The sequence below is a fragment of the Lynx canadensis genome, chromosome F2 (assembly GCF_007474595.2).
Source record: "Lynx canadensis isolate LIC74 chromosome F2, mLynCan4.pri.v2, whole genome shotgun sequence".
Classification (NCBI taxonomy): domain Eukaryota; kingdom Metazoa; phylum Chordata; class Mammalia; order Carnivora; family Felidae; genus Lynx; species Lynx canadensis.
The window spans coordinates 66,975,114-66,994,082 of NC_044320.2; the positions used below are offsets into that span (position 1 = coordinate 66,975,114).

General features: G+C 36.4%; 1 long non-coding RNA gene across 1 annotated transcript in view; it reads right to left on the reverse strand.

The window, feature by feature from the left end:
- Positions 1-2,243, reverse strand: part of LOC115506266 — a 30,585-nt gene extending 28,342 nt beyond the window's left edge. The window contains exon 1 of the long non-coding RNA XR_004343187.1: positions 2,211-2,243. This is a non-coding gene — a long non-coding RNA (uncharacterized LOC115506266). The remainder of the gene's footprint in view (positions 1-2,210) is intronic.
- Positions 2,244-18,969: the final 16,726 nt, after the last annotated feature.

The following is an 18,969-nucleotide window of genomic DNA, read 5'->3' on the forward strand; positions in this document are numbered from 1 at the left end:
ATTAACAATTTTACAAAGTAAGTTTCAAAGTGAGAGGTATTCAAACTCATCCAAATATTTGTACTTAATAAAAAAGATTATACCACACAGTTGACCACTGTTTTATTATTTAAATCTTAAAGAAAAACGAAACTCAAAATTATTCACATAGAATGATAGCACTGGTAACTCAGGTTCTGTTCTTTGTCTTTATGATCATTTACTATCATTGTTTATTTTAAATTTAGTTATTTAAACAGAGGAATGCATAATAGGGGTTCAAGATATGAATTGCAGTCAAAGCAAGGTCAAAAAATTTCAAACCCTCACAAATTTATTCTCTAAATGAATAAGGATGGACTCCATAACTCCTGTTCTTGGAATTAACTTCTGTGTAGAATCCAGTGTTTATTAAAGGAAAAATAATCTGTAAAATGTCCTAATTTTGAAGCATACACTGTTTTTAAAATGCAATAATTCCCACAATAGTTGCTTAAAATTTGAACCAAAAAAAATGTTTTTTTCAGGAAGGATTATTTTATTGCTGCCATTATTTAGAATTATGGGTATGTAATGATTTAAACACACACACACACAGTACATACACCCACGATACACACACACACACACACACACACACACACACACACACACACCCATGTTCATAGGAGCATATTCACCATTGCCAAAAAGTTGAAGCAACCCAAGTGTCCACTGATGGATGAATGGATAGACAAAATGTCATACATCTACACAGTGGAATATTATCCAGCCGTTGAGAAAGGAGGGAAATTCTGACGTGCTACAACCTGGATAAACCTTAAAGACATTATGTTAAGTGAAATAAGCCAGTCACAAAGGACAACCCACTTATCTGAGGGACTTAGAGTAGTCAAATCCATTAAGACAGAAAGCAGAATGGTGTTTGTCAGGGACTGGGGGCAGGAAGGAATGAGGGGTTATTGTTTAATGGGTTCAATTTTTCAATTTTGCAAGATGAAAAGAGTTCTGGAGGTGGATGGTGGTGATGGTTGCACAGCAGTGTGAATGTGCTTAATACCACGGAGCTGTATATTTAAAAATGGTTAAGACAGTAAATTTGTCATGTATCTTTTTATCACAAATTTTTCAAATGCTTTAAAAAAGCAATCAAGGTAGTCTGATTTTTAGCTAGTTTTATTATTATATTTAAATTACCTGCAGGGCAGACCACATCCACATCCATCCCTTGTTCTCCTGGACTTTGGACAGGTTACTTAACCTCTTTTTTTTTTTTTTTTTAATTTTTTTTCAACGTTTTTTATTTATTTTTGGGACAGAGAGACACAGAGCATGAACGGGGGAGGGGCAGAGAGAGAGGGAGACACAGAATCGGAAACAGGCTCCAGGCTCCGAGCCATCAGCCCAGAGCCCGACGCGGGGCTCGAACTCAGGGACCGCGAGATCGTGACCTGGCTGAAGTCGGAAGCTTAACCGACTGCGCCACCCAGGCGCCCCATTAACCTCTTGGAGTTACTTAAGGAGTAAGGAGTCTCAGTTTCCTTATTCGCAAGATGGAGATGGAGTTGTTGAAAGAAAAACTGTCTAAGGCAGGTAGTAAATGCTTAGCAGTGCTATTGTTGTATTAACATGTAAATGATATTTAGGTGCCATGACATCAGTTAAGCCAGGGAAGTGATAGAAATGTCGTCAGAACCAGAAACTGGCAGCATAATAAATGGGTCCTTTTTTAGGAGAGAATTCTGGCCATGTGTGACAAAGTGTCGTGTGCAATTTTGACCTACTATTTCACTTTGGGGAATATACGTTTCTATGAGGGTCCAGGACCACCCCACTGCCTCTAGTGACCACCCAAACCCAAGCAAGCATCTTCCCCATCCTTGAAATTAATAGGAGTCAGCCGAGCAGATTTAAGCTAAACCGCACCTGACAGGTAAACTGAAGCCTCAGCCCCAGCAACATCTTTTTGATCTTCTTACAGCTCTCCTAGCAAAGGTTGGGAACTTGGAAGTTAACATGAAGTAATAATAATGTTTAGTTGTCATTAGGGCTTCCTCTCTTGTAAAGTTAAGTTAGAATGATAGTTTTGTGAATATTTTTCTGTGTGGAATTTATTCATTCTCAGAGGCAGCTCCTGCTTCTGCAGTACGAAGGAAGTTGTACTGGTTCCTTCAGAAACAGGATATCATTGACCACATCTGACATGACAACACAGAGAGGAAATTCGGTACCTTTGGTAAGCGTTCATGAGGCCAGCTGCTGCTACAAGAGTTAAAAAAAAAAAAATTAGTAGGATAGAATAAAAAGCCACCCTAATGTACAGAGCATACACCACACAAAATAATTACTGTGGTGTTTTTAATTTTAAAATTAAGGACTAGAAACTTAATGTCCTTTTGATTTTGTTGTTTTTATTAGTTTTGAAAAACATTTGTTCCCTATCACAGCATAAAAGGCAAGCTTTTTCCCACATAAGTCTTATTATAAATGACAACTACCGATGGGAATTCTGAGATCTGAAAGCAGTAGTGTCTCCAGAATTTAGTAGGAAAATGAATTCTTTTTCTAAAGAGTAAGTAAAAAAAATACTAAGCCTTATTTTTCAAAAGGAAGTAACGACAAGAAGTGAGACAAAGAAATTATCTTCAGAGTCTTATTTGACACACTACAAACAAGTTTCCACAGTGAATCTAGGCAGAAGATTTGAATTGAAAGACATTTTAAAAGGTTTCCATTTAAATGACTAAATGAGTTTTAAGCCCACACCACCACCACCATCATGGTCCATCTTTTTTCCTGAATGTTGGTGTAAGGTGTAGAAGGGGATGTTTTAAAGTGAACTCAAGTTTGGAGAACAGACAGAAATTACATTAACCTTAATCAGGCACAGGTTTCTTGCTAACAAGAGGGAGAAAAAGGAAGGGATGAAGAAAGGAAAAGAGATAGAAGACAGAAATTAATTACTCAATCAATTAATTACAGGCATACTTCCTTTTATTGTGCTTCACTTGATTACACTTCACAGATGTTGCATTTTGTACAAATTGAAAGACTGTGGCAACCCTGCGTGGAGCAGGTCTATCAGCGCCATTTTTTCTACCAGCATTTGCTTGCTTTGTCTTTCTGGGTCACATTTTAGTCATTCTCATAATATTTCAAACTTTTTCATTATTATCTTTGTTGGGTTTTTTTTTTGTTTTTTTGTTTTCATTATTATCTTTGTTATAGTGATCTGTGATCAATGATTTTTTATATTACTACTGTAATTATTTTGGGGTGCCACTATAGTGCCCACATAAGGTGGTGAGATTAATCAATAAATGTGTGTGTTCTGACACACCCAGAGGTGATTCACCTGTCTCTCTCCCTCTCCTCAGGCGTCCTATTCCCTGAGACACAAAAATATTGAAATTAGGCCAGTTAATAACCCTACAATGGTCTCTATGTGTTCAAATGAAAGAAAAAGCCCACTGATGCAGCAAACTTCATTGCTGTGTTATTTTTATTTATTTATTTATTTTGAGAGAGAGAGGGACAGAGAGAGGAGAGAGAGAATCCCAAGAAGGCTCCACACTGTCAGTGGAGTCCGAAGGGGTTCTCGAATTCACAAACTGTGAGATCATGACCTGAGCCAAAGTCAAGAGTCGGATGTTTAACTGACTGAGCCACCCAGGCACTCTCAATGCTGTGTTATTTTAAGAAATTGCCACAGCTACTCCAACCTGCAGTAACCACCACGCTGATCAGTCACCAGCCATCAGCATTGAGGCGAGACACACCCCCCCCCCACCAACAAAAAAGAATATGACTGGCTGAGAGCTCAGATGATAGCATTTTTTAGCAATAAAGTAGTTTTCAATAAGGTATGTACATTATTTTTTGGACATAATGCTGTTGCACACTAAATGGACTACAGTAAAGTATAAACATAACTTTTATATGCACTAGGAAACCAAAATATTCATTTGACTCATTTTATTGTGATATTTGCTTTATTATCATGGTCTGGAACCAAACCTGCAGTATCTCCAAGGCCTATACCTTAAATGTCTTTTAAATCTCTATTATTCAAATTGTGGTCCAAGAACTGCAGAATTCAAATCCCTGGGGACTTGATAAAAAATGCAAACTTTGGGCGCCTGGGTGGCGCAGTCGGTTAAGCGTCCGACTTCAGCCAGGTCACGATCTCGCCGTCCACGAGTTCGAGCCCCGCGTCAGGCTCTGGGCTGATGGCTCAGAGCCTGGAGCCTGTTTCCGATTCTGTGTCTCCCTCTCTGTCTGCCCCTCCCCTGTTCATGCTCTGTCTCTCTCTGTCCCGAAAATAAATAAACGTTGAAAAAAAAAAATGCAAACTTTTAGTTCTACCCACAACCAGACCTATGGAATCAAAATCTGCCTTTTTTTTTTTTTTTTTTTTTTGAGAGAGAGAGAGAGAGAGAGCAGGAGCAAGCAGGCAGAAGAGGGGCAGAGAGAAAGGGAGAGAGAGAATCCCAAGCAGCCTTCACACTAAGCACCGAACCCGATGTGGGATTAGATCCCACAATCACGAGTTCATAACCTGAGCTGAAATCAAGAGTCTGCTCTTTAACCAGCTGAGTCATCCAGGCACCCTCAAATTTGCATTTTCATAACATCCTCCAGGTGTTTTGTAGTGTATTAAAATATGAACAGCACTGTGTTTCAGAACTGTACCAAGGCCAGACGGTGGCAGGGCCTCAGCCACAGTCTCCTCCACACTGGGATCTAGTGCCCCAGCTAGAGAAAGCAGAGACAGCCCAGGCTAAGTGCCAAACTCAGGAGGCAGGGAGGTTAACAGAGCTGAGAGAGGGCACAGGCATGGGGCCCAGGATAGGCAATATCCTGGCTACATGGAAGGCACAACAGAAGGCATAGGCCATGGGACTGAAGCCTGTGCCCAGAGATGTGGCTGGAAACCAATCCCAAATCCCTTCTGCTCTGAGGACTCTGTGGTTAGAAATCACCTCTGGAAGCTGAAGGACTGAGTAATACGTTCCCTGTGTCCCTGGTTATCAGAGAAGGAATTTTGTTGTGAATTCTGTTCCTCACACAAAAGGGCTTTGGAACTGAGGTTACTCTTGAAAGTATCAGGTGAAATTTTTAAAATTAAAATAAAGCCAGTTAACAAAGGCAACTATGCTGAAGTAACAGAGATTTTAGAATGGAGTGCATTAGAGGGCTCTTTACTACTACTTGAGAAGCAGATTGTCACAGAGGAATAGGCAACTCATTGTCAAAGACAGGGCCACTGCTGTTTCCTCCAATGGATACATCTACCAATAAACCTGAAACTCCTGAAATCCCCTTGCCTTCTCCAGCAGCCCTGTATAAGGGATATGCCAATAAGAACAAACAAGTGAGCCCTCCATTCCTCCTGACAAAACAGGATATTATTCTACTGATGATTACTTTAGACACATAGAAAGGGAAAAACTTTACACAGGACAGTTAATCAAATGATACTTCAGCAGATGAATTCCCAATCCAGCAATTTTGACATAACCAAGATAAATAAACTGAAGTTCTGTTGGACAAGGAAGGATGCTGACACAACTTAAAATCATTTGTTTTACAGAAAATATAAAACTCTCCCTTTTCTGGAGGCCCAAATTCATGTGGTTAGGGATCCCGTGAGCAGTAGTACAAGGTTGGCTCCATTGTCAGAGTAACCAAACATGCTGAATGGGACACCCTTTGTTTGCCTTAATCCAAGGCTAGATTTCTCTTTATAGTAAGAAAAAAATCATTTTATTTTCTATATTTATTTTATTCTTTTGGAAAAAAATCATTTTAAATAAATCCTATGCAAGGGATAGAATTGGCAGGCATCTTAGAAAAAGATCCCTTCCAATAACCAGAGTACAACGCGAGTTCTTGGAACCTGCTGCTCCCTTCATATTTGGCATTAACCAGCTTATTGTCCTTGTCTAGACAAGTGCTATGGGCTGTGTAAACAGTGAATTGCTACATAAAACCTCTATTCATCCAGAATGAAAATGTGTCAATGTGCAGCCTTTTAAGGTCCAAGAGGGGCCTTTGTGCAGAGAAAGAACTACTTATAGTCACTTTGGTTTTAAACTAATATTTACTGATTAACATTATAAAATTCAAAATCTAATTTCCTTACATTTTAAGTGCAATCTACCAGTCATGTAATTCTATTTATAATTCTAATAAAATATGAATCATTTTTACTTACTCTTTTTACTAATATTTGATTGACTCAAGCTAAAGAGGCTAAATTCTTTTTGTTTTTTACTTTTTATCTCTTTGTTTTTACTTCTTTATTTTTATTTATTTTTTTACAAGAGATATTTTATTTTTATCTATTTATTTTTGAATTTTATCTAAATCCAAGTTAGTTAACATATAGTGTCATAATGGTTATGAAATTCCGAGTAGAATTTAGTGATTCACCACTTATATGTAACACCCAGGGCTCATCCCAACAAGTGTCCTCCTTAATGCCCATCACCCATTGAGCCCATTCCCCCACCCAACACCCCTCCAACAACCCTCAGTTTGTTCTCTGTATTTAAGAGTCTCTTATGGTTTGCTTCCCTCTCTGATTTTAGCTTAGTTTTCCTTACCTTCCCCTATGTTCATCTGTTTTTTTTCCTTAAATTATACATATGAGTGAAATCATGTGATATTTATCTTTTTCTGTCTGACTTATTTTGCTTAGCATAATATATTCTAGTTCCATCCAAGTTGTTGCAAATAGCAAGATTTCATTCTTTTTGATTGTTGAGTAATATTTCATTGTATATATATACCACATTTTTATCTACCACAGTAGATATATATCCATGGTAGACAAAGAGGCTAAATTCTTTGTAATAATTATTCCCATTTATTCCCCAAGTTATTTAGTTACTTTCTTTTTTATTATTTTTATTTTTATATTTTTTTAATTTTATTATTATTTTTTTTAATTTACATCCAAATTAGTTAGCATATGGTGCAACAATGATTTCAGGAGTAGATTCCTTAGTGCCCTTTACCCATTTAGCCCTAGCCCATCCCCCCTCCCACAACCCCTCCAGTAACCCTCAGTTTGTTCTCTATATTTATGAGTCTCTTCTGTTTTGTCCCCCTCCCTGTTGTTATATTATTTTTGTTTCCCTTCCCTTATGTTCATCTGTTTTGTCTCTTGAAGTCCTCATATGAGTGAAGTCATATGATTTTTGTCTTTCTCTAATTTCACTTAGCATAATACCCTCCAGTTCCATCCACGTAGTTGCAAATGGCAAGATTTCATTCTTTTTGATTGCCGAGTAATACTCCATTGTATATATATACCACTTCTTCTTTATCCATTCATCCATTGATGGACATTTGGGCTCTTTCCATACTTTGGCTATTGTTGATAGTGCTGCTATAAACATGGGGGTGCATGTGTCCCTTCGAAACAGCACACCTGTATCCCGTGGATAAAAGCCTAGTACTGCAATTGCTGAGTCATAGGGTAGTTCTATTTTTAGTTTTTTGAGGAACCTCCATACTGTTTTCCAGAGTGGCTGCACCAGCTTGCATTCCCACCAACAATGCAAAAGAGATCCTGTTTCTCTGCATCCTCCCCAACATCTGTTGTGGCCTGAGTTGTTAACGTTAGCCATTCTGACAGGTGTAAGGTGGTATCCCATTGTGGTTTTGATTTGTGTTTCCCTGATGATGAGTGACGTTGAGCATTTTTTCATGTGTCAGTTGGCCTTCTGGATGTCTTCTTTGGAGAAGTGTCTATTCATGTCTTTTGCCCATTTCTTCACTGGATTATTTGTTTTTTGGGTGTTGAGTTTGGTGAGTTCTGTATAGATTTTGGATAATCACTCTTTATCTGATATGTCATTTACAAATACCTTCTCCCATTCTGTCAGTTGCCTTTTAGTTTTGCTGACTATTTCCTTCGTTGTGCAGAAGCTTTTTATTTTGATGAGGTCCCAATAGTTCATTTGTGGTTTTGTTTCCCTTGTCTCCAGAGACATTTTGAGTAAGAAATTGCTGCGGCCAAGATCAAAGAGGTTTTTGCCTGCTTTCTCCTCTGGGATTTTGATGGCTTCCTGTCTTACATTGAGGTCTTTCATCCATTTTGAGTTTATTTTTGTGTATGGTGTAAGAAAGTGGTCCAGGTTCATTCTTCTGCATGTCACTGTCCAGTTTTCCCAGCACCACTTGCTGAAGAGACTGTCTTTATTCCATTGGATATTCTTTCCTGCTTTGTCAAAGATTAGTTGGCCATACGTTTGTGGGTCCATTTCTGGGTTCTCTATTCTGTTCCATTGATCTGAATGTCTGTTCTTGTGCCAGTACCATACTGTCTTGATGGCTATAGCTTTGTAGTATAGCTTGAAGTCTGGGATTGTGATGCTTCCTGCTTTGGTTTTCTTTTTCAAGATTGCTTTGGCTATTCAGGGTCTTTTCTGGTTCCATACAAATTTTAGGATTATTTGTTGTAGCTCTGTGAAGAATGCTGGTGTTATTTTGATAGGGATTGCATTGAATATGTGGATTGCTTTGGGTAGTATCAACATTTTAACAATATTTGTTCTTCCTCTCCAGGAGCATGGAATCTTTTTCCATTTTTTTGTGTCTTCTTCAATTTCTTTCATAAGCTTTCTATAGTTTTCAGCGTATAGATTTTTCACCTCTTTGGTTAGATTTATTCCTAGGTATTTTATGGTTTTTTGTGCAATTGTAAATGGGATTGATTCCTTGAATTCTTTCTGTTGCTTCATTGTTGGTTTATAGGAATGCAACTGATTTCTGTGCATTGATTTTATATCCTGCAACTTTGCTGAATTCATGAATCAATTCTAGCAGTTTTTTGGTGGACTCTTGGATTTTCCATATAGAGTATCATGTCATCTGCAAAGAGTGAAAGTTTGACCTCCTCCTGGCCGATTTGGATGCCTTTTATTTCTTTGTGTTGTCTGATTGCAGAGGCTAAGACTTCTAATACTATGTTGAATAACAGTGGTGAGAATGGACACCCCTGTCTTGTTCCTGACCTTAGTGGGAAAGCTCTCAGTTTTTCCCCACTGAGGATAATATTAGCATTGGGTCATTCATATATGGCTTTTATGATCTCGAGGTATGCTCCTTCTATCCCTACTTTCTTGAGGGTTTTTATCAAGAAAGGATGCTGTATTTTGTCAAATGCTTTCTCTGCATCTGTTGAGAGGATCATATGGTTCTTGTCCTTTCTTTTATTGGTGTGATGAATCATGTTAATTGTTTTGTGGATATTAACCAGCCCTGCATCCCAGGTATAAATCCCACTTGGTCGTGGTGAATCATTTTTTTAATGTATTGTTGGAGCCGGTTGGCTAATATCTTGTTGAAGATTTTTGCATCCATGTTCATCAGGGAAATTGGTCTATAGTTCTCCTTTTTAGTGGGGTCTCTGTCTGGTTTTGGGATCAAGGTAATGCTGGCTTCATAGAAAGAATTTGGAAGTTTGCCTTCCATTTCTATTTTTTGGAACAACTTCAAGAGAATAGGTGTTAACTCTTCCTTAAATGTTTGGTAGAATTCCCCTGGAAAGCTATCTGGCCCTGGACTCTTGTTTTTTGGCAGATTTTTGATTACTAATTCAATATCCTTATTGGTTATGGGTCTGTTCAAATTTTCTGTTTCTTCCTGTTTCAGTTTTGGTAGTGTATATGTTTCTAGGAATTTGTCCATTTCTTCTAGATTACCCATTTTATTGGCATATAATTGCTCATAATATTCTCTTATTATTGTTTTTATTTCTGCTGTGTTGGTTGTAATCTCTCCTCTTTCATTCTTGATTTTATTTATTTGGGTCCTTTCCTTTTTCTTTTTGATCAAACTGGCTAGTGGTTTATCAATTTTGTTAATTCTTTCAAAGAACCAGCTTCTGGTTTCATTGATCTGTTGTACTGTTTTCTTGGTTTTGATAGCATTAATTTCTGCTCTAATCTTTATTATTTCCTGTCCTCTGCTGGTTTTGGGTTTTATTTGTTGTTCTTTTTCCAGATCTTTAAGGCGTAAGGTTAGGTGGTGTATCTGAGATCTTTCTTCCTTCTTTAGGAAGGCCTGGATTGCTATATACTTTCCTCTTATGACCGTCACCTTTGCTTCATCCCAGAGGTTTTGGGTTGTGGTGTTATCATTTTCATTGATACTTCCATGTACTTTTTAATCTCCTCTTTAACTTCTTGGTTAGCACATTCATTCTTTAGTAGGATGTTCTTCAGTCTCCAAGTATTTGTTACTTTTCCAAATTTTTTTCTTATGGTTGATTTCAAGTTTCATAGCATTGTGGTCTGAAAATATTCACGGTACGATCTCGATCTTTTTGTACTTACTTAGGACTGATTTGTGTCCCAGTATATGGTCTATTCTGGAGAACATTTCATGTGCACTGGAGAAGAATGTATATTCTGCTGCTTTAGGATGAAATGTTCTGAATATATCTGTTAAGTCCATCCAGTGTGTCGTTCAAAGCCATTGTTTCCTTGTTGATTTTTTGATTAGATAATCTGTCCATTGCTGTGAGTGGGGTGTTGAAGTCTCCTACTATTATGGTATTACTATCAATGAGTTTCTTTATGTTTGTGATTAACTGATGTATATATTTTTGTGCTCCCCATTTGGCGAATAAATGTTTACAATTGTTAGGTCTTCTTGGTGGATAGACCCTTTGATTATGACATAATGCCCTTCTGCATCTCTTGATACAGTCTTTATTTTAAAGTCTAGATTGGCTGATATAAGTATGACTACTCCGGCTTTCTTTTGTTGACCATTAGTATGATAGATGTTTCTCCATCCCTTTATTTTCAATCTGAAGGTGTCTTTAGGTCTAAAGTGGGTCTCTTATAAAGAGCATATAGATGGATCTTGTTTTCTTATCCATTCTGTTACCCTATGTCTTTTGATTGGAGCATTGAGTCTATTGACGTTTAGAGTGAGTACTGAAAGATATGAATTTATTGCCATTATGATGCTTGTAGAGTTGGAGTTTCTGGTGGTGTTCTCTGGTCCTTTCTAATCTTTGTTGCTTTTGGTATTAATTAATTAATTAATTACTATATATATATTTTTTTCCTCTTTTCTCCCCTCAGAGAGTCCCCCTTAAATTTTTTTGCATGGCTGGTTTAGTGGTTAAAAACTCCTTCAATTTTTGTTTGTCTGGGAAACTTTTTCTCTCCTTCTATTTTGAATGACAGCCTTGCTGGATAAAGAATTCTTGGCTGCATATTTTTCTGATTCAGCACACTGAATATATCCTGCCACTCCTTTCTGGCCTGCCAAGTTTCTGTGGATAGGTCTGCTGCAAACCTGATCTGTCTTCCCTTGTAGATTAGGGACTTTTTTTCCCTTGCTGCTTTCATGATTCTCTCCTTGCCTGAGTATTTTATGAATTTGACTATGATATGCCTTGTTGATGGTCGGTTTTTGTTGAATCTAATAGGGGTCCTCTGTGCTTCCTGGATTTTGATGTCTGTGTCTTTCCCCAGGTTAGGAAAGTTTTCTGCTAAGATTTGCTCACATAACCCTTCTACCCCTATTTTTCTCTCCTCCTCTTCTGGGACCCCTATGATTCTGATGTTGTTCCTTTTTAATGAGTCACTGATTTCTCTAATTCTTAAATCATGCTCTTTTGCCTTAATCTCCCTCTTTTTTTCCATTTAATTATTCTCCATAAGTTTGTCCCCTTTATCACTGATTCTCTGTTCTGGCTTATCCATCCTTGCTGCCGCTGCATCCATCTGTGATTGCAGCTCAGTTTTAGCATTTTTAATTTTATTCTGGCTATTTTTTACTTCTTTTATCTCTGCAGAAAGGGATTCTAATCTATTTCCAACTCCAGCTAGTATTCTTATTATCGTGATTCTAAATTCTGGTTCAGACATCTTGCTTGTATCTGTGTTGGTTAAATCCCTGGCTGTCGTTTCTTCATGCTCTTTCTTTTGGGGTGAATTCCTTCATTTTGTCATTTTGAAGGTAGAAGAGGAATTAATGAGGTAGAAAATTTTAAATTTTAAAAATATTAAAATTAAAAAATTAAACACACACACACGCACAAATCAAATAAATGATGCTAGATCATAGGTGTGTTTTGGTCTGGGTGTTGAAAGTGGTTTGACAGATTAGAGAAAAAAAGGGGGGTAGGAGAAAAAAAAAAGGAAATCGTTTGAGAATTTGAAAAAATGAATACACTAAAATAGACTAAAATGAGATGATGGAGGTAAAATAGAATTTGAAAAAATATACATAGAAGTAAAGAATATAGTAGAAAAATTAAAGAAAATATTTTTATTAAAAATTAAAAATAAAAATGAATTTTTCTTTTTTATATTCAAGAAAAAGAAAAGAAACAAAAAAGAGAAAAAAGAAAAAAGAAAAAGGGGAAAAAGGGAAAAAAGGAAATCGTTTGAAAATTTGAGAAAGTGAATACACTGTAGTAGACAAATAAAATGATGGCAGTAAAATAGAATTTGAAAAGATTTACATAAAAGCAAAAAATATAGTAAAAAATTAAAGAAAAATATTTTTAATAGAAATTGAAGGTAAAAAGGAAGTTTTTCTCTTTCTGTATTCAAGAAAATGAAAAGAAATGAAAAAAAGAAAAAAAAGAAAAGGAGATCATTTGAAAATTTGAAAAGATGAATACACTGAAGTAGAATAAAATAAAATGGTGGAAGTAAAATATAATTTGAAAAAAAAATTCACAAGTGTAAAAAATATGGTAATAAAAATTAAAGAAAAATATTTTTAATAAAAATTGAAAATAAAAATGAATTTTTTCTCTTTCTGCTGAATTCTGTGGTTCAGGTTGTGCAGATTGTTGTGTTAATCCTCCAGTCAGTTTTCTAAGTGTGTAGGATGGTTTAGTGTTGGTCTGGCTGTATTTCATGGATGTGAGACACACAAAAAGCTTCCATGCTGTTCCGCCATCTTGGCTCCTCCCTTAGTTACTTTCTTAAATACATTCCTTAACTACGTTCACAAATTTAATGTATTTACTATTCTCTTTTACAACTTCAAATGCTTGGCAGGGTAAACCCAACAATCCTTACGAGCAAAACAATTCCATAAGTTAATAAATTGAACATACGCATATATACAGTGAATCTCAAAAGTTATCTCAAATAATTCTTAAAAATTTAAGAACTATTGGGGCGCCTGGGTGGCTCCATCATGGGCATCTGACTTCAGCTCAGGTCATGATCTTGCGGTTTGTGAGTTCAGGCCCCGCGGCGGGCTCTGTGCTGACAGCTCAGAGCCTGGAGCCTGCTTCAGATTCTGTGTCTCCCCGTCTCTCAGCCCCTCCCCTGCTCATGCTCTGTCTCTCTCTGTCTCTCAATAATAAATAAATGTTAAAAATTTTTTTTAATTTAAGATCTATTGATAAAATTAGCCAAATTCTATCCCTATCAATTTAAAACTATAAGTCTGAAATCAATAATGTGGGTAAAGCCAAAAGCACATGGGTAATCTGTCTTAAGTATTACACTTTAACAAATAAAAGATATTACCCAGTGATAACTTCTTCCTATACGTTACATAAAAGTATTATTTGTGGGATGGTTAATTTTATTACATCTAAATTGCATTCTAAAACTCCATATGGTTGGAAGGACACTTAACTGGACAAAAGTGGAATTGTAACATCAGGAAAGTTGAGGTGATTGCACTGGCCCTGAGACCCTGAGATGGTTGCTTATCAACCAGATCTCCAAGACAGGGATACAAACCTGAAGATACACACTTGCAAAGAGAAATGTGACAAAAGAGAATTCTAATACTTGTTCCCTGGGTTTGTTTTTTATTTTTTTTCAGGTTTTTTTTTTAATCATCATTATGTCTTGATTTTAGTAGATAGAATTCTACAAACCACCTTTTGCATTCCTTTGTTAACCCTGTCTGAATTAAACTAATCCTTTCATTGCATCATTAAGTTTACATTCTTTTTAGATCTTTTGTAGACAACAGTTCTCCAGCCCTGCTGATGTCATCTCTTAGATCATAAATTCTTTTCAATCCTCTGCCTGGGTCTGTGACTACAAATCTAAGAGTCATACCAATGGCAAAATTTTATAATAATCATTTCTATATTCCAAATAGAATCTCTGAATACCTTCAGGAAGATTATTAGAGAGGTTAAGAGAATTTACTAGCACCATTTACTAGCTATATGACCTTGGGCTGTGTAACACAATGGATTGATGGTCCAAAAGCCATTGTCTTCCCCCTTGTCTTTTCAACTATAGAAGCTCCAGAACTAAGATATTTAGTTCAACCTCCTTTGAAGATGAGAGTGATCACAGACCGAGTTCTGGCCAATGAGAAGGAAATGCAATTTACAAGGAAGATATTCTGGGGAAAGATTTTTTAAAGGGATAAACTTGGCATATATCCCCTTTACCCTTTGCATTCCATCTTCTACTCTTCTCTCCTCCAAGAAACAATGTCTAGAGGCCTAAAAGGATCTTGTAATTCTGAGACTAAATGCTGCACACTAAGGATGGAAAAGAACAAAAATGCAAGGAGTACCAGTCCTCTTGATTTCTGTTAATATGCAAAAAATTAAGTGCTAAATGTTTCAGCCCATGATAATCTGGTTTTCTGTTACTGGTTTCTATTCCCATTCCCCTTCCTAATTGAAACGTGCAAATTACTTATTCTATCTATGCCCTAATTTTTTCACATATGAAATAAAGATAATAGCAGTATCTATCTCATAAGAATATGAAGATTCTATCAAATAATAAAGGGAAGGGGTCTGGCACATTGTAAGTGCACAGAGTTGTCTATCATCATCATCATCATCATCATCATCATCATCACCATGTGGAAAGTGTTTGAAATATAATTCTATTTCCTGACTGCCCAAAGTAAACTAAAGTTAGGTCTCTATCATTTGATTCATACAATTATACCAGTGACCCATTATTATAACGTATTGGTACGTACTGGTGTAATGTACTGGTATAAACTTTTCTACAATATTGTTGTTCCTCCAATATTACTATAGGCAGCCAAGAGGGCATGTCAGGGAAAACATACTTAAGCTAAAACTACTAAGATATTGTATTGTGTTGTATTTTAATTTTTTTATTATATTAACAATACATAATCATTAAACAAAATTTGGAAAATAACTAAAAGATCAGTTGTTAAGACTTTGCATATTTTCTTCCAGTCTTTTCTCTTTTAATATATAAAATATATGTATTCAAAAAACCCTGTACATATGCATGATATAGAAATTTGGGGCTATACTGAAAATATTTTTAACTTGTACCTTTATCAGCTGTTATATTATGACCATTTTCTTATGTAATTAAAATAGTCTTCATAAATGTGATGACTGTTGGGAGTTCCATTTCTGGAATGGAGGAAGAATTTGCTCCATTGACCCAGGCCCCAGAAAAACAGCTATATCTTATGAAAATTATAAAATAAACAGCCTTTTTAAGTCTTTGGAAATTGCCCTAAATGCATACAGCAAAGAAACACTTAATTCAAGAAAATCTACTGAATCGCCATAAGAACAGCAAGTCTGTGACACTTGAACTATGACTCATTCCCTTCCTCCACACTCCCACCTTCCAGCAAGATGTTCCAATCCAGGTGAGTATGGTCAAGAAGGCGGGGCTGCCCCTACCTTCAGCAACTAGTTAAGGGATTGAGTGTCTCCCTGGGAGAGGCAGGCCCACCAGAATTTCTAATCCTCCCAGATTCAAGTTCCTTGGTGAGTGTGGCTAAGAGAGTGAAGGCTCCCTTCTTCCATCCAGCCTCCACATATATGGTGGAAGCTCTACTCGAGGGATGATGGCAAGCCGAGAATACTGGATTCCAATTGACTTCACTGGAGAATATCCCCTCCCTCTATGCCCTGCTCATAAATTAGGAGTGTCACTCTGATAAAAGTGGGCCCCTGCCCCTGTCCCCAGCTCTGGAGCTGTGGCTTAGACATTTTGCCTAGGAGGTAGACAGTCCATAAGAAAAGAGAGCTCTGAAGTACTGCCCAAAGGAACTAACTTTATTTGAAACAAAGAGCATATGGGTACTCTTGAAAACAATAGAGAATTTGGTGGTAAACAGTTAGGAGAAAGCTGGTAGCTCCATGAGAGCAAGAAGCTAAATCTTGGCCAGCTGGTTTACCAGAGAAAACCACAGTTATGAACTCTTAGGTTTCATAAAAAATTTCAAAAATTGGTCTCAAAAACTACCTCTGCAAAGGATCTTGGATGTAATTGAGTTAGACTATGGAGAAATTTATGCCCCAGGATATTGCTGAAAACAATAAAGCAGTCAGCCAGCAATTAATGGAGCCTAACAGCTAGGTGTGATACTGACAGAGGCAGATGGTGCAATAGAGAGATCAAGGGAAGAGATAGTTAAGGAGTGCACTGCTAAACCCACTATCATCCCAGGGACTGCTCACATGCTCAAGGACATGCCCTCTGAGGGGCAACATCACAGGCTTCACACTGTAGGAAAATAGACTTGATTAATATAGTCCAGCCTAGTTACTAAACAAATAGGCAAACAAAAACAAAAACAAGCTCCCAGGATGGGAGACAACAGTATCTGAAGTTGCTGCAGTCTACTACCAAAAATTACAGTTTTCTACAACAACAACAAATAAGACATGTGAAAGAAAGAAAGAAAAGAGAACAAGAGAAAAGGAAAAGGAAAAGAAAAAGAAAAAAGAAAAGAAAAGAGAAGAGTATGTCCTACACATGGTGGTGGGGGGGGGGGTGGGAAACAGGCACAGAAACTACCTATGAGAGTACCCAGATGTCAGATTTAACAGATGAAGACTTCAAAGCATCTATTATAAGTATGTTGAAAGAAACAAAGGAAGCCTTGCTTTAAAAAGTATAGGGAGGTAGAATGACAATGTTTCATCAAAGAGAATATCAAAGAAAGCAGTTATAAGAAAGAAACAAATCAAAATTCTGGAGTTGAAAAAAACAATAGTTGGAGTGGAAAATTCATTAGAATCAACAGATTTTAAGATAAGCCAGTAGAGATCATATAGTACAAAGAATCAGAACAAAGAAAATAAAGCAAAATGAATAGAGCCTCAGAGAAATGTGGGGTGCTATTAAACACACCAACATACGTGTAATGGGAGTATCAGGAGAAGAGAAAAAGGAGCAGAAAAAATATTCAAAGAAATAATGACTGAATACTTCCCCAAATTGATAAAAACATGAATCTCGAGAGTCTCAAAAAATTTTAAGTACAATAAACACGGAGAGATCCACATTTATAAATATCATAGTAAAAATGCTGAAAGAGAAAAAGGAAATTTTGTAAGCAGCAAAAGAAAATGACTCGTGTAAAAGGGAACCCCAATAAGATAAACAGCTAGATTTTCAGCAGGAACAATAGAGGTCAGAAGGAAGTGGGATGAGGGGTTGTGGGAGGGGGGATGGGCTAAATGGGTAAGAGGCACTAGGGAATCTACTCCTAAAATCATTGTTGCACTCTATGCTAACTAATTTGGATGTAAATTTTAATAAATTTAAATATTTAAAAAAAGAAGGAAGTGGGATGACATATTCAAAGTGCTGCAAGAAAAAAGATTAAGAATGTTATATCCAGCAAAACTATTTTTCAAAATAGAAAGCAAAATAAAGATATTCATAGATAAACAAAAATGGAGAGAATTTGTTGTTAGAAGACCTGGCTAATAGGAAACACTAAAGGAAGTTCTTCAAGACAAAGCAAATGACTCCAGATAGTAATTCAAATCCACATGGGGAAAAAAAAAACAGTAACAATAAAGGTAATAATGTGATTATGAAGTGCACTTTAATACATATTTCTTCTTCTTTCTTTTTTAATTGATTTTTTAATGTAATTGTATAAACAACACTATACATATACATAAGCATATGTATATGTTGCTGGACCCATAACATATAGAAATATAATATATTTGACAATAACAGAACAAAGAAAGTGGGTGGGTGCAAATCTGTATTGGAATAAGGAAGTGACACCAGATGGTATTTCAAATCCACAAGAACAAATGAAGAGAACCAATAGTGGTAAATAAGAAAGTTGATATAGCAAATTCTATAAATATATGCCTGTTCTTTCTTCTTCCACCTAATTTTTTTTAAACTATTTTTTGAGCAGGTTTAGGTTTACAACAAAATTGAGAGGGAGGTACAGGGATTTTCCACATACTCCCCCACATGCATGCATAGCCTCCCTCATTAGCAATAACACTAACCAAAGTGGTACATTTTTTACCAAGGATAAACTTCACTAGCAAATCATAATCACCCAAAGATCATAGTTTACTATGTGTTTACTAAGTGTTCAATCTTGGTGTTTATATTTTATGGGTTTGGACACATGTATAATGAAATATATCTATCATTATAATATCATATAGAGTATTTCCACTGCCCTAAAAATCCTCTATGTTCTGCCTATTCATCTCTCTACCCCCTCCAACCCCAGGAATTACTAATCTTTTTATTGTGTCTGTAGTTCTGCATTTTCCAGAATGTCATATAGTTGTAATCCTACAGTATGTAGCCTTTTCAGATTGGTTCTTTCACTTAATAATATGCACTTAAGATTTGTCCATGTCTTTTCTTGGCTTGATAGCACACTTGTTTTTAGCACTAAATCACAGTCCATTGTCTGACCACATTTTATTTATCCATTCACTGACTGAAGGACATTTTTGTTGCTTCCAAGTTTTGGCAATTATACAAAAAGCTGCGATAAACACCCACATGAAGGTTTTTGTGTGAATGTAAATTTTCAACTCCTTTGCGTAAATACCAAGGAGCACAATTGCTAAATCATATGGTAAATATATGTTTAGTTATGTAAGAAACTACCAAATTATCTTCCAATGTGGCTGTACCATTTTACGGTTCTCATCAGCATCAGTTCCTCGCCAGCATTTGATGTTGCCAGTGTTCTAGATTTTGGCCATTCTAATAGTTGCATAGTGGTATC